The sequence below is a fragment of the Oenanthe melanoleuca genome, chromosome 1, assembly GCF_029582105.1.
Source record: "Oenanthe melanoleuca isolate GR-GAL-2019-014 chromosome 1, OMel1.0, whole genome shotgun sequence".
Classification (NCBI taxonomy): Eukaryota; Metazoa; Chordata; class Aves; order Passeriformes; family Muscicapidae; genus Oenanthe; species Oenanthe melanoleuca.
Window position 1 is genome coordinate 97,006,422 of NC_079333.1, and position 26,379 is coordinate 97,032,800.

Consider the following 26,379-nt stretch of genomic DNA (forward strand, 5'->3'; position numbering starts at 1 on the left):
AGATGAGCTATACAGAGAGCTAGAGAAATATCCCATATTATGCAGAACAGCTGAGATACATGACAAAAGATTCTGAGTTCACCATTTTGTTCTCATATAGACCTAAGCAGCAATGCAAGAAGAAGGGGTAACTGGAGAACACATAATGCTGAGTTTTATTTCTTGATTCTTATATCCTATATATTCCTAAGAAAATTTTGCTTTAAAGCCTTTTAGAGATCTGTATCTATATGTCTGCTTTCACCACTTTGGGATAGATGGATGATTGAAACCCAAATTATTCATAAGAATAGAGCCTTGGCACTGGAACCACAGGGGAGTCTGAGGTTCAAAACAGATTCCAGAGACTCAGTGCAGTAAAATCTACATCTCTGAAGGGGTAACTGTGACTGGTAGGCAGTGACTGGTACATGTGGGGAAAGACAGAAGAGTGAGCTACTAGTAACAAGAAATCTAAAAGCAGGTCTGATGGCTGAGACTCAAACACAGCAGCCAGTTAACCTTGGTTGACCAAGGTTACACATCACAAGAATCAATACTCCATACTTAGTATGCAGTTTCTTGGAAAAACCTGCAATGAATATATATGCTCCTGTACAATTCCATCAGCCTGTTCTGACACACCACATGGAGGTCAGCCAGTCCCTCAGATTACTATGAGACTCCTGTTAAAGCACAAGGAATATTTTGATTCTAAATACCTGCTTTAAGACCAAAACATCACTGTTCAGGAGGAAAACTAAACAAACATAAAAAACCCCAAACCCCAAAATATCCCAAACCCCAACAAAACACACACAAAAAAATCCAAATGCACCTCCCCCACCAAAGAAACAAAACTTCAGCACAAAGTCACAGCATAAGAAAATCCCCTTACTCATATAAAACTCAAATCCTGCACCATCTTCAGATGATCTTTCCAGTTCCAATGTTTAGCCACCTGTCTGCAGCATAGATAAAATTCCTAGTGTATTGTACACTGTAGTGTCATGTAAACTGAGAGAGATGAAGAGTAAACCTCAGCTCCATAAACTCAACAGAATCTAGGTTACCTCAACATTGCAAAATCCTTTTGGAAAACATAAATTATCTATAGAACAAATTTAAGAGAAACTAACAAGCAGACTGAGAATCAAATACCATCTAGGGAAAAAAAAAAAGGCTTCTTGGATGGTTTTTAGTGCTTGCATAAGAGTAGTTTTTTGGGGAATCAGAGTACTGTGAAATCAAAATGTCATCCTGGTAAGAGAATACAGATAATGCATTCTTACAGTGTACAGATATTGCATTTTACAATAAAATGTGAGCAATGATTACAGAGTTCATTGAAACAAGGCTACACACAGCTCATTGCCACATCTGGTCTACAATTGAAACTTGTCTTCTGTTGATTGCTGCTCCATAGTAACATAAGTGGTATCAAAAACACATGAAATGGACATAAGAACAGAAGTAAGCACCTCCATTTAAAAGGGTAGCTATTAATCCCTTAGATATTAATTGACACATGATAAAAAGATTTATGAGAACAGGTTTCCCTTGCTTATTCACACCTCACAAACACAGGCATGAATAAGATAAAAATAAAACAAAATTAAGAGTAGCAGAGATGAAGATGTATCACAGAAATATGTCTACAATTTTTAATTAAGCCCCAGGAAGATAACTGATTAGATTCAGTTTGAGCACAAGAGTCAAGGAATGACACAGAAGTAAATGACAGCACACAGAGCATCCAAAGTGCTCCTGGCTGTGGGCTAGAGCAGAGAGGAGAAGCTGCATTCCTTTGGAGATCTCCAAGCCCACCTCCAGGAGTAACAGCAGCAGGCTTGGAGCAGGGAGGAAAAAGATCTACTTACAAAGCAGCTTTACTAAGGTGCTAGTGAAATGCAGCATGAGCACAGAGGGCCCATGAAATTAATGCAAATTTGTGGAGAAAACATGACCAACACTTACAAAAGCAGTAGATCCCTGAGCTGCACCCAGTGCTTGGGGTGCTGAGCTCAGTGTCACTCATGGCTGGCTTGAAGCACACCCCCCAGAACTACTGTTTGCAGGGGTACATCTCTCTGCTCAGAGTAAGGCAGTTTTGTGAGTCATGTAATGAACAAAGCTAGTATGTGACACCACAAATATGTTTCAGCTATCTTATATTTTTATCATGATTTACACTAAAATTCTTCATTTATAGTTCTTTAAAAACAAGAGACGGAGCCCTGCACTTCAACCATGCATTTAGAGTGGCTGATAAGAGAAATAAGAATTTCTTTAAACTTCTAGAGACACATCAGAAGAAATAACTTCAGCACTAGAATATGCTTTGCAAATCTTGATTTATGAATAGAAACATAAGTCAATCAGAGCTCATTCTCAACTCTCATCCTCCGTAACAAAAGAGCCTGGTCAGCCAAATGTATTCTGGACTTCCCTTGACAAATTTAGGTTCAACCTCCATTACAGGCAGGGGTGAAGAAAAAGCCAAAGGCAATTTTTATCAAATCTTATTATGCACGAGGAATGTTATGTAATAATGATATATTTCACACAGGTCTAAATGACCAATGGAGAGGGTTTCCTATGTTCAGAAGGAAAGAGAGCAGGGGAGGGTACAGTCCCTCTGGAACGACAGAAGGCTTCAAAGTGAAAATCTGTACAATGCATCCACCAGATGCAGAGGAGGGGTGGGGACGTGCTTAATGTTGCATATGACTAATTTCAAATGGTTCTGGAACAGAACATTTACACTCATGGCTTTTCTGCAGTAGCAACTCGTGTTCAAAAGAGCACACCCATAAAACTGTGTTCTCCCTCATTGCTTCTTTAGCATAGCATATATTTTCGGCTCTTTTTGTTTTCTAGCAGTTGCCCATGAAACTATTTTCACCCTGAAAATAGTTCATTTTTGTCATGAACCCAAAAACTGATCTCAATTTATTATGTGAATGCAGTTCATTTGTCGGCTTTGTTTCCACTGTAAAATGATTATGGTATGTGTATATCTGTAGTGCATTAAGGTAATTCAGCACTATTGCTTATACAGACTTGATTAGGTCTCTCCCTTGTTGCAGTAGATGGCACATAATTCATTTCTTATACTACAGTTTACATGTTTTAACACTAGTGCATCCTATGAGAGCAGACAGAGAAGATACAAATAACTGTGACAACTGAAGTGAAGGTTAGAGATCATTAACTGTAGTAAAATAAGAGACTATGAAACTAATAAATAATTCAACATTATTAAACAGGTTAAGACCAGAGGATTTATTTCTCTATCTGAAATGCACCTGAAGACATCATATAATTTAATAATCTAAGTAAATCACAAGTCTTCACATGGCTTTTTTGTGATATATGACATAGTTAGCAAAATCAAAAGGACAATTCTGGCATCAGCTTTGGAATCTGTAAGTTAAAATAATAAACAGACGAAAATGAAGAAATAGCCTGAAATATACTGGTAGTTAAATAGAATCTAGGAAGCCTAATAGAAGAAAAAGGTCAAAAAAAGTCTGCTCTGCTTTCAACTTCTATTCTAAGACTCACCTCCATCCAGTCTTATCCACGTGCAGAGCAAGAGTTCCATTATTTTGGATTCATTATTTCTCAGCATTTGGAACCTTTCTATACATAACAGATTTCAAAAACTCTCCCAAATTTAACATGGTAATAGAAATCTTATTGGAGGAAAATGCAAAACTCAGCCCTTTGCTATTCACTAACACCATACAAATTATGAACCTTTACATTAGAATTGCTTCACTTCATTGGCTATTTGCATCAGTAGTAAAAAAAATATATAATTGCTTGAAAACCACTGATGAAAACTGTCAAATTCTTCAGAAGAAAAACAATATTCCTGAAGAAAAATAAAAAATTCTCAACTTTGGGATACATATTAATTTTTATTTCTGCACAGCCCTTTAAAGAAGACAATATCAGTTTTAAGAATTATGGTAAAACTTGGTATATTTGAAAAACAGGAACCCTTTGCAGCTTTCACTTAAGCTAAAACAAAAGGCACACCACTCTCAACTTTAACACACCCCATACTCCCAGAAAGAAACTGGGAAGCTCAAGGTAGTAAAGCACATTTGTATCTATTTCTTTTTGTATCTATATCTATTATCTATCTATTTGTAACTATCAACAGAACTGTTGAGGTGATTTTTCAGCACAATTTGTTCTACCAGCAAACTGTCAGTGCCCTCCATTAGATCCTAGGCATAAGCCAATCTTAGAGTAAAAATACTGTCAACATTTGTGATGATATTATAGCTTTCATAATGAATCAAGTTTCATTTAAATCTTACTGCTTTATAATCATGGTATCCTGAAAAAATCTGCTTACTTTTCTCAGAAAAATATTGTTCCAATTACAATCTAAAGCATCAAATTAAATCCAGATATTGCCTTAGAAGCTGAAAGACCCAGGAGATGAAGATAAAGCTCTTCTTTTAAATTTAGGAATTTCTGGTATTTCAATTCAACATTTTCAAGTTTACAATATTATAGAATGAACTTTGCTAACATCACTGGTTTGCTATAGGTCCAGAATTATTAATGAAAAACCAAACAAACAATGAATCAGTAATGATTTGTCCTGTGATATAGATTTATATATGTTATAATCCCATTAAACTGCATTTTAAATAGAACTTCATATATTTCAGACTTCTTCTTGTAGATTAAAACCAAATGCTGCACTTCTGTATAAATACTAAAATGAAAATTAACTGTAATAGCTCAAAAATTGCTTACAAAGCACCTTTAGGAAGAAGATTGTTTTATAAGCTGCAATCAACTTTTGCAACAGAGTCCTGGAGAGGCTGAAGCCTTGACTACAAATTCCAGCCTACTGCCTACCTCAGAAAAGAAAACACAAGCATGCACAATGGATGTCTGAAACTTTTTGATGTATGGAGGGCACTTCCTTTGGAAAGGGTGTTTAGTTCACAGGCAAAAGGAAGTGATTCAAAGGACAGGAAAAATAAGAATTAAATTTTGCATGAATCCTCATATCAGTGTGGGAAAAAAGATTTCTTTCAGTTCACGCAAAGTAAGCACTGAAAAAAAAAAAAGTGACATCAGGTTTTATTAATGACACCAACCACAAATTGGAGAAAGAAGAAAACTTCAATACTGGCCAAATAATTTCTAATTCACTATTTTAAAATTATTGGTATCTTGAGAAGATAACAGAGAATTTCAACTCTAGTACATTATCCATATACATAAAATGAAGCAAATCATCCATATACTATAAAATTAAGAAAAATCTAAGCTTAGTTATAGCATGCTTTTGACAGCTCTAATGGATTTGTGAAGTGTTTTAGGAATTCTGAAAACCTGGGCATCAAGTGGCAAAAATTCTCAAAAGTGCTTTTCCATGGTTTGTCTTTTTGCTCAGGAAAACAAAATAACTGTTTTAAAGTGGTAATTTCAGGCTTGTGCTGTTTTATAAAAGCAGAGCAACACCTCTAATCTTTGTTCTCAGACTGAACTTTGGCCTTTTATTCAGCTGCTTGCCTTTTACTTAGTTGTGGTGTTACATCCGACACAGGTTTTATCTTATAAAGTGAATTACCAAAGAGAAAGGCCACCACACCACAAAATGTGTCACATCTCCTCCCACCAAGCAAAATGGAAGGCAACACATAGTGCCTAACAATTATAAAAGCCATCATTCTTAGAATCACAAACACAGGGGGCAAAGTCAGACCTTTCTTTTGCATTTCCTCCTTTCTCTGTGTCAAATCTTACTCTGGAAACCAGTTTCACATCCTTCCCTGGGAAACCACTCTGCTCAGTGAATGTGAATGCAGTGAGTGTTGAAGATGAAATATGTATTAGCTGAGCAGCAGCAGCATTCTTGACTAAGGAAAGTTTGCTGTTAAATAACTTTTCTGAAAGGACAAGGCAAATCCTGAGCTCTGCTACTTCTAGGAAACAAATAAAACCTTAATTTTTCAGATGAGCCTTTCCACCACCCAGAAGCATTACTAACTGTAGCAATTCAAGGGATTGCTTTGCTCCACTTAACACACAACATACCAACAATGGCAATGTCCCACCTCCAGAGACAATTCTGGGAACAGCTGTGCCAAGCAAAGTGGGTCAGCTGGTCAGTGTGGAAAGCAGACACATCCATGTAAAGGAGGAGGAAGAGGAGGAGGAGAAGGAACAGCTGGCAACCAAATGTGTTTCTAACCATAGCATTTGGGTGGTATTAGACTGTCCTTTCATGTGACCCAGCAAGGCAGTTCCTCCTTCCTATGCACATGAAAAGTCTGGAACACTTAAACTCAATCCTCTCAGCTGCCAGGATGAAATAATGCAGGTTTTAAACTACCAGAATGGTTAAAACTTACCAACAAAAATTGTAGTGCTTACAGTCTGATTATAGTCAGAAAGTGGAGGTAAGAAAGCTAGAACACTTATTTTTATAGAGAACATAATATAGATAGCAAAACAGATAACAGAATAGATAACAGAGGTACCTCATACAGCTTCTAGTGAAAGCCTTGGGAGAACCTGAAATGGCACAGGAATGAGCATTTTTTGGAGAGCCATGCTGCAGGTGATGAAATGTGAAATACAAAGAAGCAGACAACAGAATAATCCGGTGCATCAAAAACAGAGGCACATGTAGCTGAAGTGAAACTATGATGAATGCAATCAGCGCAGCACACAGAGCCTGACAGCATTTTAATGTAAGCAAAGAATACAAAACTGGTATTTATTTTAAATATTTAGTTGAGTCGTAGCTAGAGAAAAACTTCTTGTTCTTGAGATCAGTTCTCACCTGCAATCTTTTGTCCTTTTGATTTCAAATACCAGCTTTGGCAACACTTGGTAATTTTAGTCTTAGGCTATTTTAGCCACCTATGACATTATAACATTCCCTGGCAATTCCCATCCAGGAAAATCAGCCCTCAGAGAATACTGTGAATATCAGACAACCATCCAAAACAATAGAACAGACAAGACTGAGGGGCCAATGCTCATCTCTGGCTTTTGTAATTCTGCACAAAATCCCCCTTTCACACAAACAACTCCACAATAAGGTTACATTCAGACCTGAACACTACAGCCAGTAATCATGTTAGTGCTGTGGTGTTACTTTACAGATACTGCCTCTTTCATCTGTCCTCTGTTACATGGAACACACACTAAAAATAGAATTAGAACATATTTTTCATGCTTCAGTGGCATTTATTGCAACTCAGGAGAAATTAGTATCTAAAACAACTCATTTTTCTAAGCCATGACAAAGTATTTGTGCCATATTTATAATTAATACATATTCCTTAATATCTAAATGTCTGTTCCAAAAATTACATCACCCAAGAAACTGCACTTTAGTTAAAAGGAACAGAACAAATTACAGCAGGTGAGCAACTAGGACTTGATCTGTAACCCGAGTTCTCATTTATTTTTATGTTTTGGGCTTTTCTTATACATTAGATTAGTCATCTGAAGCTTTTCAATTCTTGGCCCTGAAACTGCATATTAGGAACTATTTTGTTAAATGGAAGCAAGGACTCTTCTAAAATCCTTTGACAGAAAAGGTTTTACGAAACTTTTTAGATACATCTAAAATAGAATTAAATTCACAGCAAAACAGTCTCTAACAGGGCAAGACAGTGTATTAAAATAACAGGGCAATTCTTCTGATCTAGAAAAGCAAAAATTGTGCCAAGAGCATGCCTATGCTTATTATTTTTTTAACTGATCTTCAGAGAGAGTCTTTGAGACTCTGCCAAATCAGAATACAATCAGCACCCGCAAAACTGGCATGAGAAGAAAAGTAATGCAGTTAATGTAATACAGAGGGCATCCAAGCTCAGAATGTGTTTTTAATGCTTCTGCAAAAGTATGAAGAAGAAAAATATTATATTATTGGAAACACCTGAAAATAACCTCTCTCAGAAGATAGCATAATTTGTGAATTTTTTTTTTTTTTAACAGTTGGCAGTTTAGGGAAAGAAGGAAATAAAGAACTAATCCTCAGAGAACTCTTCCTGAAATATTGAATTGCAGAAGTTAGGAAATATATAATTCACTGTAAACAGTGCATGCCTAGACTTAGAAATTGCTTAATATTTTCCATGACAAAGCTTTGCTTTCAGTAAATTTTAACTTTGCCAGTTGTTGCTTCAGTTTGTTGGGTTTTGTTTGTTTCTTTTAAGAGATTTAATTAAAACCAACTCAAGTAATTTTGAGTCTGTATTGGAGAACTTCTTTTTCTGGCCACTGTTAAACATCCTCTCATGCCAAATTAAGAAGACTTACTGCTATCAAGCACCAAAGCAGAAATTTGTCAGATGGGTGAGGCTGTCTGGAAGTAACTCCCCTTAGCCTCATGAAGTGCTGCTCGTTCCAAAGAGAAGTTATCAGCAGTGAGCTGGGCAGAGCCACGAGGGTGATGAGCTTGTCATCACTGCCTTCATTGTCAACACAGAAGAGGAAAAGTGTTGGAACCCTGGACCCTGAGAATTTTAGACTTTCTGTGCTGACAGGCACTGACCCTCAAGAAAATACTGCTTTTGACCTGAAGCCATGGAAAAAGCTTCCAAAATGAATAATAGAACTAAAATCATGGGTGTGTAGTTTGAATAGAAGTGTGTAATATCAAATGGTGAAAAAATTAGAATTTGCTGTTTTAAAATGTAGCAATGTATAAAAAGCAAGATCGGGGTTTTAGGGCAAAAGCTTCTTTTTTCTTCATCTTCTTCTTCATGAGTCTAAGTGGTACTTTCTAATTAGACAGGAAATTTCGCATTGCAAGTCACAGGTGTTTAGTTATCAGGTAAAATGTAAAAATAATTTAAGTGTCCATTCTTAATTAGACAGTTTATGCTTAAAAGACCTTGTAACAAAAAAGAAATACATCACATTTTCAGTTTGTTAGCTAGAAGTGCTGTAGCACTCACTGTAGCACAAATAAGAATTAATAAACATCTGTGTCTGAACACAAAATACTGTCTCTCAAGTTTTTAATCCCAACTCTGGCAGAAACAAAAAAAAATCGCCAAAAACCATAAACACATTAAAGTGGTTACACCCATACAACAATTACAAAAAATTACCAAACTCAAAATTAAAAAAAAAAAAATAGTTAAATAATCTATCTAGTTAACTAAATCTCATACCATTATATAAAAAAAAATAATTTTAAAAATAAACATATATATATATTAATTATCATCATAACTATCATGGAAAAGCACTTTTAGAGCCCCATTTGTCTGAGTAGTTAGAAGCCTCCTCCAGGAGATGAATTGCAGCCCAGAGGTGCCTGATTCTCTCCACTACCTATGGAGGGGAGTCCAAGCAACTGCAGCCACCCACATGGAAGGTGTTCAGTGCCACAATGCCCCTTCCACAGAGCCTCACAGCTCTGCCTTGAAGAATTTCATTAACCACCAAGGCATTTCAGTCAAGAATTATATCAGCTCAGAAGATTATATATGTATATATGATTATATATTATACATGCTGGACATGTTCCCAGCAGTCAGCCAACAAAAGGCCAATGGAGAAGGTCTATAGATCTCTCTCATCAGTACTTTACTCACATCTCTCTACCTGTGAGAGAAGAAGGACTGTCACAATTCAAACCCTCAGCTGAGATTTCCAGGGATCTCTCAAACATCTAACTCTTGCTTGTGTTTTCCATAAATTGGGAGTTAATTTGTGAGCTCATTTGCAATGTTGTTTGTTTTGGCATTCATTATTATACAACTGTGGGGATGACTGTTCTTTGAGAGGTGTTTTTGCATGTACTATCTCAGCCCAGGGTCTTTTCTCTCACTCATATAATCTGTTTAATTACATTGAAGCATTGACTGTAACTTCTCAGCCTATGGATGAAATTTATACATAAGCTAAATTTTCAGCAAAAATACCTTCAAGCCAAATATAAGCATTACATTTCCCCGCACGACAAAGTCATTCAAATAAAAGTTAATAATAGACTTTACCTTCTATTTTATTTAATCTTTTTTCCTTTAATACCATAGCTTGTGAGGTCCCAGGAACAACAAGCCCCCAAGCCTGAGGGAGTTAACTCACAGTAGTGTGAGAGGTCAAAGTCAAAAAGATAATGTCCACACACAGTCTCTGGAAACTCCCACAGCACAGACCCCTTTACTCAGCCTCCCTTCCTTGAGGAAGGATTGTAAATATTTACCCACTTTTGGACCACAGTCACAGATCTTTAGTTACCAACCACAATCATATCAGATGGATCCTGCCAAGACCTACATACTGGTAAATAAACTAATTATAAAAGTTGTGACATGCACAAGAGATCAATATTTATACCATTTCTTTGTAAAATTACACTGTTCAAGCTCCCAGGTTAGGAACTGAGAGAGATTTCATTGCTTTCATCTTAGCCTTTTCAGTGTTTTTCTGGCTCAGGCAGATGAATGCCTATGGCTGCCTGCAACTCCTACCTCTTTCACATGATCCACTGTCTCTGAGTCTCTCTCATCATCCTGTTCTCCCCTTATCCATCAACCTATATTTAACTTGGCAATTTCTGGCTAACTAGTGCTAGCACAGTAGCAGACAGAAGCTCTGTCACTGTAGCTAATCAGTCCTGTGAGCTTCACACTGTTGTCCTGGAAAAGTACTTTAGGAAACTGTTAAACTTTACAACACTTGAAAGAAATAAAGGTTAAAAACTTAATTACAGGAAAACTCACTTTTTACATATTGTATAACAAAAGACATTTGCACCTGTAACTAAAAAAACCAACTCTGTAAGTAGTAAAAAAGAGTCTAGGCTGTGATGGTACACACCTCTTACAATCATCTACACTGAATTATAATTATATTTCATGAGTTCCAAAACAAAGTACTTACATTTTAAATCACTGCTATTTAAACATGCACCCATTAGAATTAAAAAAGGAAAAGGACAACTAAAGCAATTTGCTATTTCAGGTTGACACGCATCAGTTGACCATGTAGTGTAAAAAGCAAAAACTATTAATCACTACAAGTTCCAACTATTAATCACTACAAGGATAAAGACTTCTTCCTTTACATATACTGTGAAATACTCTATCACAGACAGGCAGGCAGGCAGGCAGACAGATAGATAGATAGATAGATAATGATACTGGCTGCCTAACTATTGTTAAAATACATTGAAGAATCTTAACATTCTAATAAACTTTTTTAAACACAGCTGTGCTGGTTTTGGCTGAAATAGAGTAAATTGTTTTTTTCATTGCCATTTTAAACCCTATGGTCTTGTCCAAAGGGAGCAGGGGTGCTGATTTTAATACACCTTTACATGGTTACAACCACGATTTGAGTTGCTTGTCATAAAAACTGCTTACAGCAGGAACCACTGGAGGAGAAGCCTTACAAGAAGCAGCGCAAATGCAGCAGTAACACAGCCTGAGCTGGCCTTGGCACCAAATAACACAACACAGCTTTTGCCTCATATTAAACTGTCCTTTTCTCAATCCACAGGTTGTTTCACTTTTACTCTTCCAGTTCTCAGTTCTCTCTCCAACCCTGCTGGTGAGAGAGGGAGTGAGTGTGGGGTGTTTAGCCTGCTGGGATTACCCCATGAGAACAGCTCACAGCAGAGCAGTGACTGTGGGGTACATGGGGAACAGAATCAGCCTCAGTGGCTGCTGAGTTGAGCAGTCACACCATGACAGAGGCTGACAACATTGCAGGAATAAAAAGGACATTATCATGGCTTAAGCAGCTGAATGCTTGCCTATGAAAGGGAATTCCATACCTGCTTTTCCTACCCCACAGCTGCTGTGTGATGCTAGCCTAGTCACAAAACTGGGATCTCACAGATGGACTTGTTGACCATGCAGTTATTAAGATTCTGAGTTTCAGAAGGAAAAAAAATACCCCACTGAAACAGAAACAGTGACTTTGAAGAACAGGGCCCTCATTTTAAGGGTATAAACTAAACACCTTCAGAGAGAAGAAAATTCCTAATATTTCACCCAAGTGATTAATTTCTATCATTCTATTGTACCTTAGTACGAGTTAGAACTTGAATAGTCTCTGATTCAGTATCAGCAGTCTTCTACCTGCAAAATAGCTAAGCATCTACAGAACAATCAGCATGCCTCATTCCTATCTCAAAAAGGCAGGTATTTCTATTTTTTATTCAACCTTTAGACACAAATGAATAGTAAAGAAGCAGCATTTTAAACTTCTCAGAGAGTATTTAAATAATCCACATTTGTCTCCTTGGTTTTTTTGTTCACAGATGTTAGACAAATAAAGACTCCAGAAAGTGCTCATTTCTTGCTTTACATCTATGTATCCAGAACACTTAAAAAAACACTTATCAGTCACAGAGGATCTGAAGACACCTGTTCAATAATTTTCCCTGTTTATATTCTCTCAATATATTAGAAATTCTGATACAGATGCTAGACAGACATAATGAGTGACTGTTTCACATCATACATATTTTTCCCTATGCCAAGTCATTAGGAATAACACTAATTCCTAATTTTTTTCTGTGAGCCAAAAAACCTACTAATTCTACAGGACATTTTTCTGCCCTCTTTAGTATCAGAGAAGAAAAGAAACAGCAATGTAAATTAAAAGCAGGTGGTTCACACTTGCCTGGTGCACTAGCAGTATGCCAAGGCTCACACAAGACCATTTCCACTGCAGTGCACTAGAGTGGAGCAAACCAGCTGAGAGCATTCAGAAAAAACACCCCAGTCCTGAACCTAAGTTGAACCTTGCCTGTAATTTGAGGGGGTGGGTATGTGGAATGAGATAGGTCAACTTTATTTAACTTTTCCTGCATCCCTGCACTTTCTACACTGGATTATCAAAGGCAATCAAAGGGCATGATGTACAGAAAAAAAAAAAAAAAAAAAAAAAAAAAAAGATTACATAACTTGATAACCTGGCCTAAGTGAAATTAAAGAGAGTATGAAATTCAACAAGGAACGTTGTCCCTTTCTCCCCAGCTGCAGTCAAATAAATTTTTAGGCCAAGGAGGTTAGATAATCTTCAACCTTTTAGACTTTTATCCAAACTAAACCATTTGGGAGTCACCCATCATTTAATGTTGAATACCTTGGCTGGGGAACATAAAAAATCTGCTAAATCTGCACATCTCTCACAGTCACACACCAGCCAACAATATACATTAAAAAAAAATTAGAGAAGTAAAATTATGCTGATCTTTATCTTCTTATCAAAGAAATATAATAAGAAGAAAAGTAATCAAAATATAATGAACTAAAATAGGAAAAAATATTTCAGTACATTTCTAAGTCTGAGTTAAAATAAGATCTTTATTCCTTTCTTTATTTAAAAATACAGCATATAAATAAAAAGGTGAGACTTTCTTAAGTCTGAATCTCTTATTTTTTCCCAAAATGTTTCTTGAAAAAAAATATAAAGAGACATTTCCATCATTAGGACTGGGAAGTTTCATGTACCAAAATGAGGTATCCAACTTCATAATTATATTATAGATTTTCTCTCTATGTTGATGGACTCCCATACTGTCCTTTAGGACCCACATAAAGCACAGTAAGTCATGCACAGAAAAAATGTTAATTGAAGAAAGGCAGTATTATTAAAGTGCAAATGCAGATAAAGTTTTCATAAAGCCAGGGCATCTGAGAACCAAGAGACTTGCACTCACATACAGATACAGAGTCCTTGATACAATATGCTGGATGCTGGGCAGATGTGGATTCACTCTGCTATTCTTATTTTTCCTGTAAACAGCACAAGCTTTACATGCCAGTCTAAAAGATTGCATGTACTACTGAAAAAATCCTTACGTACCACTCAACGCTGTAATTTTAAAAATGGGCAGCTTCCATTAAAAGTGAGAGAAATCTATTTCAAGACACAATGAAGAGATCAATAAAATCTAGAATTTTAGTAGAAGCTGGTCTTTCTAGAGTCATAGCCATAATCTACTTAGTCTTTATCCTATAAACACAGCACACTTCCAGCATGCAGACAGAGAATATTAAGCATGAACACAGGCTGTTATCACAGGGGTACCTATTCCCTAAGATCTCTATAGAGTCAGAGGAATATCAGTACTTCCAAATGGTGATTCAGACAAAATGAAATCACAAGAAATCATGATTTTACAACAAACCACTAAACACGGTCTCCAGCATTTAGCAGGATGTGTCACCTCAAAAACATGGAATGGTTTAGGTTGGCAGGGACTTTAAAGATCATCCAGTTTCAACCCCTATGACATGGGCAGAGACACCTTCCACTAAACCAGCTTGCTCAAAGCCCTGTCCAGACTGGCTTTGAACACTTCCAGGGATGGAGTAGCCACAACCTCTCTGCATAACCTGTTTCAGTGTCTCACAGTCCTCACAGTAATCTAAATCAGCCCACTTTCATCCTAAAGCCATTCCCCCTTGCCCTATCACTACAGGCCTTTGTAAAAGGTCCCTTTCCAACTCTCTTGTAGCCCCCTTTAGGTACTGCAAGGTGCTATAAGGTCTCCTCAGAGCATTTTCTTCTCCAGGCTAAACAGCCCCAGCTCTCTGTCTGTCTTCATGGGAGAGGTGTTGCAGCCCTCTGATCATCTTCACAGCCTCCTCTGGGCTGGATTCAACATGTTCACATTCCTCCCATGTTGGGGCCCCCAGAGCTGCAGGTGGGGTCTCATCATAGCAGAGGCACAGAATCCCCTCCCTGTCCCTGCTGGCCACGCTGCACTGGATGCAGCCCAGGGTGCATCCCTGGGCTCTCTGTAGTGCTGGGCCATGTCTAGTTTCTCATCCAACATCCCCAGGCTAATCTGTACCTTGTCATGGTAAGAATATACAAGAAAGTTTAGATTTAAGATGCCAAATTCTGAATATTCATCTTTAAAGTTGTCTGAAATACCCAAATTTAGGGAAATTAGCTTGCTATTCTTCTCAGAATTTATATTATACAATCACAGAGGCACTACTGCAAAACTAGGAATCCAAAGAAGCATTAAAGGGTAAAAAACCCACAAAAAACTTCAAGCTTTTTGTTTTTTTACTTGATCACAAGCCAGAAAGTCAAGGCAGCTTCTGGTTGCCCCAAAACAATATGAAAACTTACCTAGTTTTGTTACTATAATAAGCAAAAAGCTAAGTTTATCAGTTCCACAACTAAATTATCATGAAAACAAGAAATCCACCTCAACCATTTTCAGACTTTGTTCTGATTTGAATACTTTCTCAAACTGACAACAACCTATAACTTGCCATAAACAACAGTAGTAACAACAGTGCCTGGCTTTGAGCTTGGTAATCATGTCCTGTTTTCAAACTGGGTTTAAAAAGACTGAATCATACCAAACATCCACTGGCAAAGGAAATATCTGAAAGTATCTCAGTTCCACAGAAGGCAGAGCTGATGCTGATAAAAGCTAACAGTTACTGTGTGAAACAGGATTGTGCACACAGAAGCTCTGCTGAGTAAGACAGCCCAGTACCAAAGAGCAACACCATTGTAAACAGAAGCTTTTCTCCTACAAATTTTTATTATCTACTAAGATTAGCACAACAGCAATGACTGGTCTAGCACTGTTAGAAAGCAACACACAGACAGAACATAGTCTTGTACTGTTTTCATTTGCCACTTCCCAGCCCCAGTTTCACCTTGTCACTCTCCAAGCAAAGGCAAAACTACCAACAAATGTCTCCCTCAGCACACAAATTAGTAGAAAGAAATTTCTTTCGTCAGCTTCTGTGAGTGAAAGGTAAAAGTAGTGTTAAGGCAGCTAGTCTTCAGCTGAGTGAAATTATAACAGGCAAATATTTTTCTGCAATAGTAAAAATTTGCAGCTTCTGTGACTAAGGCAAAGACACTTGATTCAGCCCAGTTTCTTGTGGCTGATCTAGCTACTAAATAGTTGTAACAAATCTAAAGGGAAGGAGGGAGAAAGGACAGCAATCAAGTGGCACATAATTCACTACCCCAAGTTTAAAAAAAGTAACTTTCCTGTTATTTCCCTCACAATCAGTTTCATAGAATCTACTACCCCTGATTTGCCTGGAGGCATCAAAGTACCATTATTCATGGAAAGCACTGCCAGCACCAGTAGGAAATGGAAGAATTTTAAAGAAGCTCATTATCATACGGATTTACATGGAAGTTTGTTTGTTTTCCAGAACTAATGTATTTTTGGCATGCACTTCAAAAGCTTTAGAAATCATGTGATAAACACTTTTCAAATTGTTGAGAGGCTCTTCACTACCCGTGGTTCTGTGCATAAAGCTCCAGTTCTGTGCATAAAGGGTTGTTTTCCTGAACAGAAAAAAATAACCACAAAATGAAAAGAATCCAGACACATTTCCCTCCATAACATGACACAAAATGAAAAAAATATTATACTGAAACAGGATTAAAAAAGCACTTCAAGATTATTCTCCTTGTGTTTTGCTTTAAAGAGATATTGAAGACTTTTATAACATAATTTATGCATAAAAGCAGTATATACTAGAATAGACACAGGTATATGTGCCCAAGTTCTGCTGTGATAAATTGGAGTACTCCCCTTACTGATGGATTTAGCTGTACTACCCACATCAGCAGAAGGCTAGGGAGGTAGTCCTGTGTCATTACATTTCAGATTTCTGCCTGTCATCAGACCCCATTGCAGTTAGAGAAAGGTTATGCCAACTAAGGCTAGGATCACATACCTTCAGTGTAATAAAAGCTGGGGTACACATTTTAAAGTTGTGAATCCCACTGGGCTTTGTGCTCTAAAACATAACAGCTGTTGGACTATTGACTTAGACAAAACTTTAAATGCTTCAAAGCATTACCAAAGTGTGAGGTTTAATTTCTAGTGCTCTGGGCACCATTTTGTCAGGTTGTCTTTTTTTAATGAGCAAAGCAGCTAATAGTTGCTATAAAATTGTTTCTTGCAGAAGCACATCAGTCTCAAAAGCAAAAAAGTCACAGGCACTAAGTCCATGATAAGTTTTGGTGTAAAGTCCCAAATAGAAGCAGAAGCTGCTCCCAGAGATCCCAGCAGGGCTGATGTCACTGGGCAGCTCCTGCCTTCCTCTTGGGTGTTGATGACAGTGGCAAGAAAGCAGTAACAAAAACAAAGCAAAGCAAAAGCAAATGGCAAAAAACACTGGCAAAAAGCACCAGCTCTCCCCAAAACATGTTCTTATATAGAAACTTAAAACACTAAGACACAAATTCGAACCACTACTTCTTAATCTATTAGTAATCTAGTTTCTTAACACGCCAGATTATGTATAAACTACACATATGGTTTATCTTGTTCTGTCTAAAAATTTAAGTAACATTCTTACTATAATTTTATTATGCCTAAAACTATATTCCTATAGCCCCCACGGAAACACTAGTATCTAAAACTATGTATTTAAACCTTCACTAAAACTTGCACTTCTACTCTGACATCTAAAACCTTTTACTCACTAAAAGCACTTAAAGTTTATTCTAAAACTTACTTACTTGCTTACTTACTCTAAAACTTGAACTTATACCTCTACTTCATATGTAACTTAACATACTTCAATCCATTCAAAAGTTTTAATTCAATCCTTACACTCTGATTTCCCTCTGAAAAATTCAGAGACTCCTAATTCACTGGCTCCAACACAAGGAGTATCTGAAGTTTCAATTCTACCACCTTGAGCACCACAGCAGAATCATTGACCTCAACAGGCTGAGTACTACGAAGGATAAAAAAAGTCTGAGTGGTTTCCCATGACACGGCAATCCAGCACTTGTGTCAGAATTCATGTCTCCTCCTTGCAGACTACAGTGATGCAATTTTTGCTCCTGGCATGTTTCTATAATCAGCCCAACCTCCCAGGAAAAAGTGAAGGTATTTGCAGCACTTCTGAAAGAAGACAGGTAGGGTGAAATTATACTGTGAGACACGTTTGACCCATTGGCTGCCCATTGAATTCCCCTGACCTCAGCGAGACAGGAACTACGCTGTTTATATCAGCCTGTGCCAGGGCTCGGGATAAAGCAACAGCTGCAAGCCCTCTCTTGGCTCAGCCTCAGGCACCCATGTTGCTGTTCAAAGGTAGCCTGAGGCTAAAGCAATTCGTAGCCCTCCTGAAGTGTATGGCAACCAGAACCTACTGTGTTCCCAGATTTCACCTGCAAGTGGCAAACCTCATTGAGGCCCTCCTAAGAAAGACCCTACATCCATCTCAACTGCCAAATTTTAGCCACATAACACCTTTGCAGCTGTTCCTCCACATGCATGGAAGCTGCAGCATGTCTCCAGAACACAGGTTTGCAGTCAGCTTGAATTTGAGGCTTGTGATGCTGACAAAAGATAGTTGTGTCACTGCATGTGGTCTCCACATAGCCCCACACGCTCCCCCTTTTTGCAGTCCCTGATGGCAATGAGGCTTGTCCCTAGGATTGGAACACCATGTGAGTATTGCAGAAGGAACTGTCTGAATGCATAATTAATGCACTTCAGAGATGGGGGAGACAAGATACTCAAGATTGATTTTGGTGCACGTTGGCCTGCATAAGGGTGTAAAATGCTGGCAGAGACTGGGCCATCTGGTCTCCCTGTGTTGCAGGCAGCTTTCAGATGGAGCCTCCTCCCAGCATGGAAGCTAGCAGCCTAAAGGTGGGAAACATTGACTTTTGGACAGTAAAAACCACTAAGATCTGGTCACATGTGGAGATAAAATCCAAAAGCAGCTGGATAGGTGCTTTGCTGCTTTGGAATGGTGAAATCTCCAAGGTTAAAGATTGTTAACTTGTACTTTTCTAGCCAAACCTGCTTATATTATAAGCCTTCAGACATAAACGGTTGACCAGATCTGAGACTAAGTGGACCCAGCCACACCTAAACTTCTCTGAGTTTAGAAAGCAAGGGGGTCTCACTGAAGCTCATAACTTGAGAGACCATGACCCTATTGCACTATTATTTGTTTTAATAGATGATAGAGTTATTTACATACTGAAATACAGCAGTATTTAGACATTTAATTAGCAATAAATCAAATAATAATCATACACATAATCACTGTATCCTACTTCTTGTTCCTGCTAAGAGGCTTCTCTTGACTACTCTGACCCATCCTGAGGAAATCAGAATATCTTGAGTTCTTGACCAGGTTTTGCACAAGTCCTTACAAGTCAGAAGAGCTTTACCTCAAGGTAAACCAGGAACATTAGTTACTTTTTAACTAGCATGTGCAAGTGTAATTTAACAATTAAAAAGGCAATGTATGATTACACTGATAAAAGAGGAGCATGACTGCAGAACATAATAGAAGCTACCACATATCTACCATAATTTGTCTATTTTATGGGAGGATGGAAATTAAAGTAATGTAATTAACTCACATAAGCAAACACTTCCTTTATATTTCTTTGACCTAATTTTGTGACTTCAGGTCTAAGAGAAATAATTTTAAACCTATGAAGAATATGCTACACACAGCACAGCAAGACTGAGCAAGCATGCAATTACTGCAAAGGAGATGAGTGGCTGGGACTCACTGAAAGTCAACTTGAAATGCAAAAAAGGTAGAACTGGAGATCTGCTTGCCAACATCTTACAGTCAAACAACACAGTAAATTCCTTCAGAGCAACTTAGGAATTATATGAAAAATATGTTTGCATATAATTCTTTAAATAAAAATAAATAAGTGACCTTTAGAATTTGCAGACTAGTATGCATAGCCAGCACAGTTCTTTCCTCCTATCAGAGGAAAAATAAAAAAGCATATCACAACAACATTCACTGATATGAATAATTCCAGAAAATGCTGCAAGTTTTATTTTAAAAAATAAATTAAACAATATTAAAAACAAACAACCAAAACACACTTAACTGCAGTGTTTTCAAGGCCCATGTGGCAATAATTGGTCTTCAGAACTAAGACAGTTCAATAGATGTAATTGCTTCTCTCTTCAGAATAATCTTACATGTTCAAATTTTTGAAGTAATTTGTAATGGTTGTAATGGGTGTAAAAGCTTCTAATTCTATTTAGTAAGACTCAATAAAACTTCTAATCACACAGTGAAAAATATTACTTGCAGAGTAAGTTAAAACTAAACAGAAGCACACCGTTTTTATTGTATTCAGAAAGACGATTCCTTGTTAGCTGATTCAACACCTAGAAATCATCTGACATGCTTCTGGCTACAAAACCCAGACAAACAGAGTTCACAGTCAAATTTTGAGAAAAAAAAGATAAGAAGATAAAATGGACAGCTGAAGGCTGGGTTGTTATATGGTTTTGTTGGGGCTTTCTCATGCAAGGAAGTTTCCTGCAGAGGAAACCTGCAAAAAAAGAACTGCATTCTTTTTATTTTTTCATTTATCCAATAGTCATGGCACAGAAATTAGTCACTTCACATAGTCAGTACATGCATCTATTCATAATCTCACCTTGGAACAATGTAAGAAGTCCAAATTTGCAGGCTAGTATCAGATTTTTAGAAATGCAAGCACCTTCATTCAAATCTTAATTAAAAGGTAGGACTCATACTGGGTTTGGATTGTTGGTAGTCTTTCCATAAGACCCATCACAGCTACAAAGAGATGTTCCAAAAGGAGAAGTAATAAAACAGAATCTCTCTCCATCAGAGAGAGATTCTCCATTTCTTCTCGTTCTTAGTATCTTCCCCATGGTAATATACCACAGAAAAGTTAATGAATTCCACCTAACCTACTTATGGTTATTTATTTGCAAGTTTCTAAGGCTGTTCAGCTGACATTAAAGGAACTACTTCACAGAACATATGCAAGATGAATTTCAGGTCACACACAGGAAAAGCAAAAGGGTTGACCCAAAGCTGACAGACTTGGGATATGTTGACTACAATGGACAGGACAAAGGGCAATGTTTTTAAACTGAAAAAGGGCATGTTTAAGTTAGAGGTTACAAAGAAATTATTTTCTTGGAGGGTCGTGAAGCACTGGAATAGGTTGTCCAGAGAAGTTGTAGGTACTCCACCCCTAAAGTGTTCAGAGCCAGGCTGGACAGGGCCTTGAGGAACCTGATCCAGCAAATTGCATCCCTGCGCATTGCAGGGCAGGGTGGAGCAGATGGTCTTTAAGGTCCCTCCAGCCTTAAACCTTTCTATGATTCTGATTATGAAAATAATGGTCTCCACTGTTAAATAAAAACATGCAAATTTCTAATGCAAATAAGCATTTCTGAAAGAAATGTTGGACATTGACCTCAGCCAATATAAAAGAAAAATACACCCCTAAATGCATCACGTCACAGCACCTGAGATGTAACATAACATAAAAACAAAGCCTATAGAGGGTGAAGCAAGGATGGGTAGCCTGGGAAGAATACAGAGAAATTTACCAAGAAGCCAGGGATCAGATTAGGAAAGCTAAAGCCCCAACAGAATTAAATCTGGTCATCAAGGGCAACAAAAAAAGCTTCTATAGGTATGTTGGTGATAAAAGGAAGACACAGGAAAACATGGGCTTGCTCCAGAAGGAACAGGACACGTGGTTACCCAGGACATGGGAAACACTGAGGTACTCAGTAACTTCTTTGCCTTAGTCTTCACTAGCAGGTGCTCCAGCCACACCACCAGAGTCACGGAAGGCAAAGACAGGGACTGGGAGAATGAAGAACTGCCCACTGGAGAACATGAGATCTGAAACCATCTAAGGAAGATGAAGGTGCATGAATCACAGAATCAATCAACCAATCAATCAAAAAAATTATTCATTAGGTTGGAAAAGACTTCTGAGATCATCAGTCCAACTGTGTCCTGTAGTTCAGCAAAAGCAGCATGGCTGGCAGGTCAAGGGAAGGGATTCTCTCCATCTTTTGTGAGACCCCATCTGGAGTGCTGCATCCAGCTTTGGGGTTTCCAGCACAAGAAGCGCGGAGACCTGTTTGAGAGCTTCAAGAGGAAGAAGATGATCAGAGGGCTGCAACACCTCTCCCATGAAGACAGAGAGCTGGGGCTGTTTAGCCTGGAGAAGAAAATGCTCTGAGGAGACCTTATAGCACCTTGCAGTACCTAAAGAGGGCTATGAGAGAGCTGGAAAGGGACCTTTTACAAAGGCCTGTAGTGATAGGGCAAGGGGGAATGGCTTTAGGATGAAAGAGGGCTGATTTAGATTACTGTGAGGACTGTGAGACACTGAAACAGGTTATGCAGAGAGGTTGTGGCTACCCCATCCCTGGAAGTGTTCAAAGCCAGTCTGGACAGGGCTTTGAGCAAGCTGGTTTAGTGGAAGGTGTCTCTGCCCATGTCATAGGGGTTGAAACTGGATGATCTTTAAGGTCCCTGCCAACCTAAACTTTTATGACAGTAACATATAGACTTGATAGATTGTATCAGGCTTGTTACTGTCATTTAAAACCAGCCTCACACACTTGGATATAAAAGGACTACAATACTGGTATATTAAAGGTTTTATTATCAGAATATTTGGTTGGATGTCACAATGCAGAGCTTTGCTGTAGACACCTGAAGTCACTCTAGATGTGCAGCACCACACAGAGATGAAAGATCAGGTCTCAACAGTTCTGGCATTTTACTAAAGCAGCACAATATCCAGCCCAGCCTCTCATCCACCAGCTTCCTGTTCTGAAGATAGTTGGTTTGCTTCCCCTTGTACTTTTGTATTGTGTGGTATATATATCCCTTCAGATTTAAAGCAAATACACCCCTAGCCATTGAGTGACCTGCATGGGAAAAGAAAGGCAAGAAAAGATTTTAAGTATTCCTCAGAAAAATAGCAAACCCTGCTTGCAGAAGTAAGCATCAGGGCAGGTTAAGTAACCCTTAACTGCACCACTGCTCTGTCACATCTAGAGGCAAAGATAAACTGCAGCAGGAAGGTATGATGAAGTTTGTTTAGGAAGTTATTGCCCTCAACTGCACTCCCTGTGGCAGAGTCAGCAAGGGAAGCTGTGCCTCCAGCTAAGCTACACTGGTTACCATGCTGTGTATTATCCTAAAGCAGTGACAAGTGTTTACTGCACCTGGTATACTCAGCCTTCAGGATGAAGAAGTTGAAGCACCCCTGCAGTTCTGAAATGGGGACACTGGCCTTCTGAGGGCAAAGGGTTTCAGGGCAGGCAGCTGGGGGACAGGCAACAATACCCCAGCAGGTACCAGAGCCTGATAATCAAGGTCCAGCAAATATATTTCCTCCTTCCCCTTTCACAGCGTAACATGAAGAAAAAGACTTTCAGAGACAAGAAATTAGGGTTAAGAGTGGCTCAATTACAGGACAGAAGTAAGGAGGATCCACATTTCAGTCTGGGCTCACTCCCAAGTCTTGGCTCTGGATGAAGGGAAGTCTACAGAGACAGGTATCAGATCATGCATTTTGGGGACTGCCTTATCACACAGGATATTGATTAGAGAAGTTCATATACAGCAAAACAGCAGAAACAAACTTCAAAATATTCCCCTATACTCACAAATTATCTGACTGCTTCCTGGATTGTCTGAGAAATACTCATTTATCTCAGGTCAGCATTTAGCTCTATTTCTCAGTACACCATTCTCTCTCTAGCTTGTTTTCTTTCAGCTGATTTTCATCCTGCTGACTGTATAATTTCTAAATGCTGTGGTCAAAAGGTCAAAGAAATATTCCAAGCCTCAAAACACATTGCTGCACACCCCTCATGAGGGAAAAGTATCATCAGCTACAGAGACAGGATTTCCTAAACCAAAATGAGAACATGCAAAACCTGTATAACTGTACTTTGTACGCTCCTTTATCTAACACCGTAGCCAAACCTTATTACCTGGCACTTCAGGCACTAAGATTTGATAAAGTTTTGAATAGACAAGAAAAAGCTACATTGTTTCTATCTAACATCACCCTTCCAGAGGTACAAGTCAGACATTTGACTTTGACATTATGTTTGCTGTTTTAGTACATTCAGAAGAGAAAGATCCTTTGCAGCTATGAATCATTCTACCTGTGACATTACTAGGGCCAAATCACACTCACCTTTTCACTGTGTCTCTCAAACTGCTTATGAATGCACTACAGTGCCTATAGCTTGATTTTCTTCATGGGATAATTCTGAAGAATTCTAAAAATTCTCAGTTAGCTCCTAGGCTCACTGTTCCTAAGGAAAATTGATTTATTTTCTGCAAAAAAGTTTCACACTACTGTCCTGTGCCCAGTTTTAGTCTAAAAATATTACCTTTCTTTCTTCCCAGAGACAGAGCCAATGCATGCAGGCATCCTTGTTGCTCCTCTATTAGGTAGATATCATTGCCCATTTTTGAAAACCATAAATTACTTTGCTAACAGCTTGTTTCTAACACACACTGAGCAAAGAAATCTTAGTTTTCTTTTACCAAGTTCTTATTTCATGACTTGTAAGTTTGCTCTCACAAGTGCTGTAGTTTTCCTTTAGCAAAGCAAAACCTCAGAAAGCTGAGTGATTTCTTAAGATCAAGGTAATCCTGCATTACCTGCAGGTCTGCAATACCTAACTAAAGGCATAAGTCATGCCTCCATTCACAATAAGACTTCAAGAAGTCAGTAATGACTACACTCAAGGAAAAACACACATATACTCTGATTATGGAATTTAAGTGGGTTTGCAGCACTTTTCTCAGAGTTCTACTGAGGAAGCATCTACCAGCCTGCCTGCAGACGAACAAGGTTTCTGTTGAAATTTTTCATTCCATTCTGCCCTAAAGTTTGCTGATTCTCTCACAAAAGGTACTTACAGATTCATACTAAGTAAGGTAAATAAACTTGCTTTGGAGGGGATTGTCTAATGGTTGAGTAAAGGCTACAAATTCAGGCACAGTCAGGGGAAAAGGCTCATTGATAACATTTTTAACAAGACCCATCACTACTCATAATGAGATGCTCTTTTGGCCTTTGTTATTCAGTCATTAAGCATTAGTAGATGGTTAAGGTTCCACTAGTAAACCAAGAGATGGCAACAGGCAAGCATCTCTTAGAGACCCCACCACAAAGCAAGAGGAACTGTTTTTCAAGGTTCTGCCCCTCAGCTACAGAAAGTAAATACACACTGTAAGAGATATCTTCAGTATGGGAAAAACCTGCTTAATATCTTACCCAGGCAGCAATAAAACTTCTTTAGATTTTTTTCTTTTTTTAAAGTAAACACACGGGAACTTCCTAACACAAAGTTCATCATGAGCCATAGGAGTGTTCACATTAAAAGTTATTCTAATGGTGTTCTTCTTAAGAACTGAATAGATGCCAGCAATCTCAGGCATACATTACACAAACAAAGAAGTTGTCCCCATGGCTGATCTCAAATTGTTGCTACTGGAAAGAAATCCACAGTAAGTCTATTTTTAACAGTCTCCTTTGGAACAATTTCAGATTATAGACTATTCAATTAGTTTTTAATTGGAAAAGAAAAAAGGATTTGAGTGTTGAAGGTGTACCCAGTAAAAAGGCACTTTACTATTATGAAGTCGTATTAATCAGTGAAAAAATTATCTTGGTCCGACAAGATGACTGGAATCAAAAGTCTGCACATTCAAAAGTTAGGGCACATTCCTAGAGAAGAGACACTCACTTCAGAATGCAGTAATTTAAGAACCCCTTTTAAATAGCTGTTTCAGGCTCAGTACAGTGCACAGCAGGTGTGTGTCTAATACATTAATAGCACTATTAGTAGAAACAGAGAAGTAATTTTGTGTTGATGAGCACATTATTATGTTTACCTTCAGAAGGACTATAAAAGAGATTGCTAGGTTGTGTTTGTGTACTAAGACACACAAAGAATATATTACATACTTGTCAACCTTGCTAGCAGAGACATAACAAAAACCCCTGACTGGGAAAAAAAAAAAAAAAAAACAGGCAAAAAAAGATGTGAGGTTCCTCACTCAATATTTGGGTGACTTATTTGGATGAAATGGACTCAAAATCACATGAGAATTTAAAATAAGACTAAAGTGATAGGAAATATACTTTAACACATCCCATAAACAAAATAAAGTTCTTGTAAAAGATGAACATCAACATGGACTTAAAGTGTACTTTGGAGTCTGAATTTCCGGCATTTCCTTATGCTGGCTCATACAGATAGGAGAAAAAAAATATGTGTGTATGCCAGCAAGATGTCCTCATACTCACCTTGATTAGTTTATAATACCTATTGGCTCAGAGGCTTCCAACGTGTGCTCAAAAACCTCACAGTTCTCTGCCATAGTGCCAAACCAGCCAGGTGATTTTAAGTGGAGAAGGGACGGCAGCTTTCCTTGGAACCATCAGACAGACACCTGTCACCAGCTGGACCCTGAACAGTTTGGGAAACACCCACAAGTCTTCCTCAGGACCCTTGTTCAGATCAATACAGGATCACTTTGTTCACGTACAAGCCAATGTCACTGTCCAGTCCGGAGTGGGAGTGCTGAACCTGAAGCCTCCGGCCGA

The 26,379-nt window shown here is 38.1% G+C and overlaps 1 protein-coding gene across 1 annotated transcript in view; it reads right to left on the reverse strand.

Annotated features, from left to right (window-relative positions):
• MAP3K15 (mitogen-activated protein kinase kinase kinase 15) overlaps positions 1-26,379 on the reverse strand; it is an 84,413-nt gene that overhangs the window by 56,991 nt on the left and 1,043 nt on the right. The gene's annotated exons all lie outside the window — the stretch shown is intronic.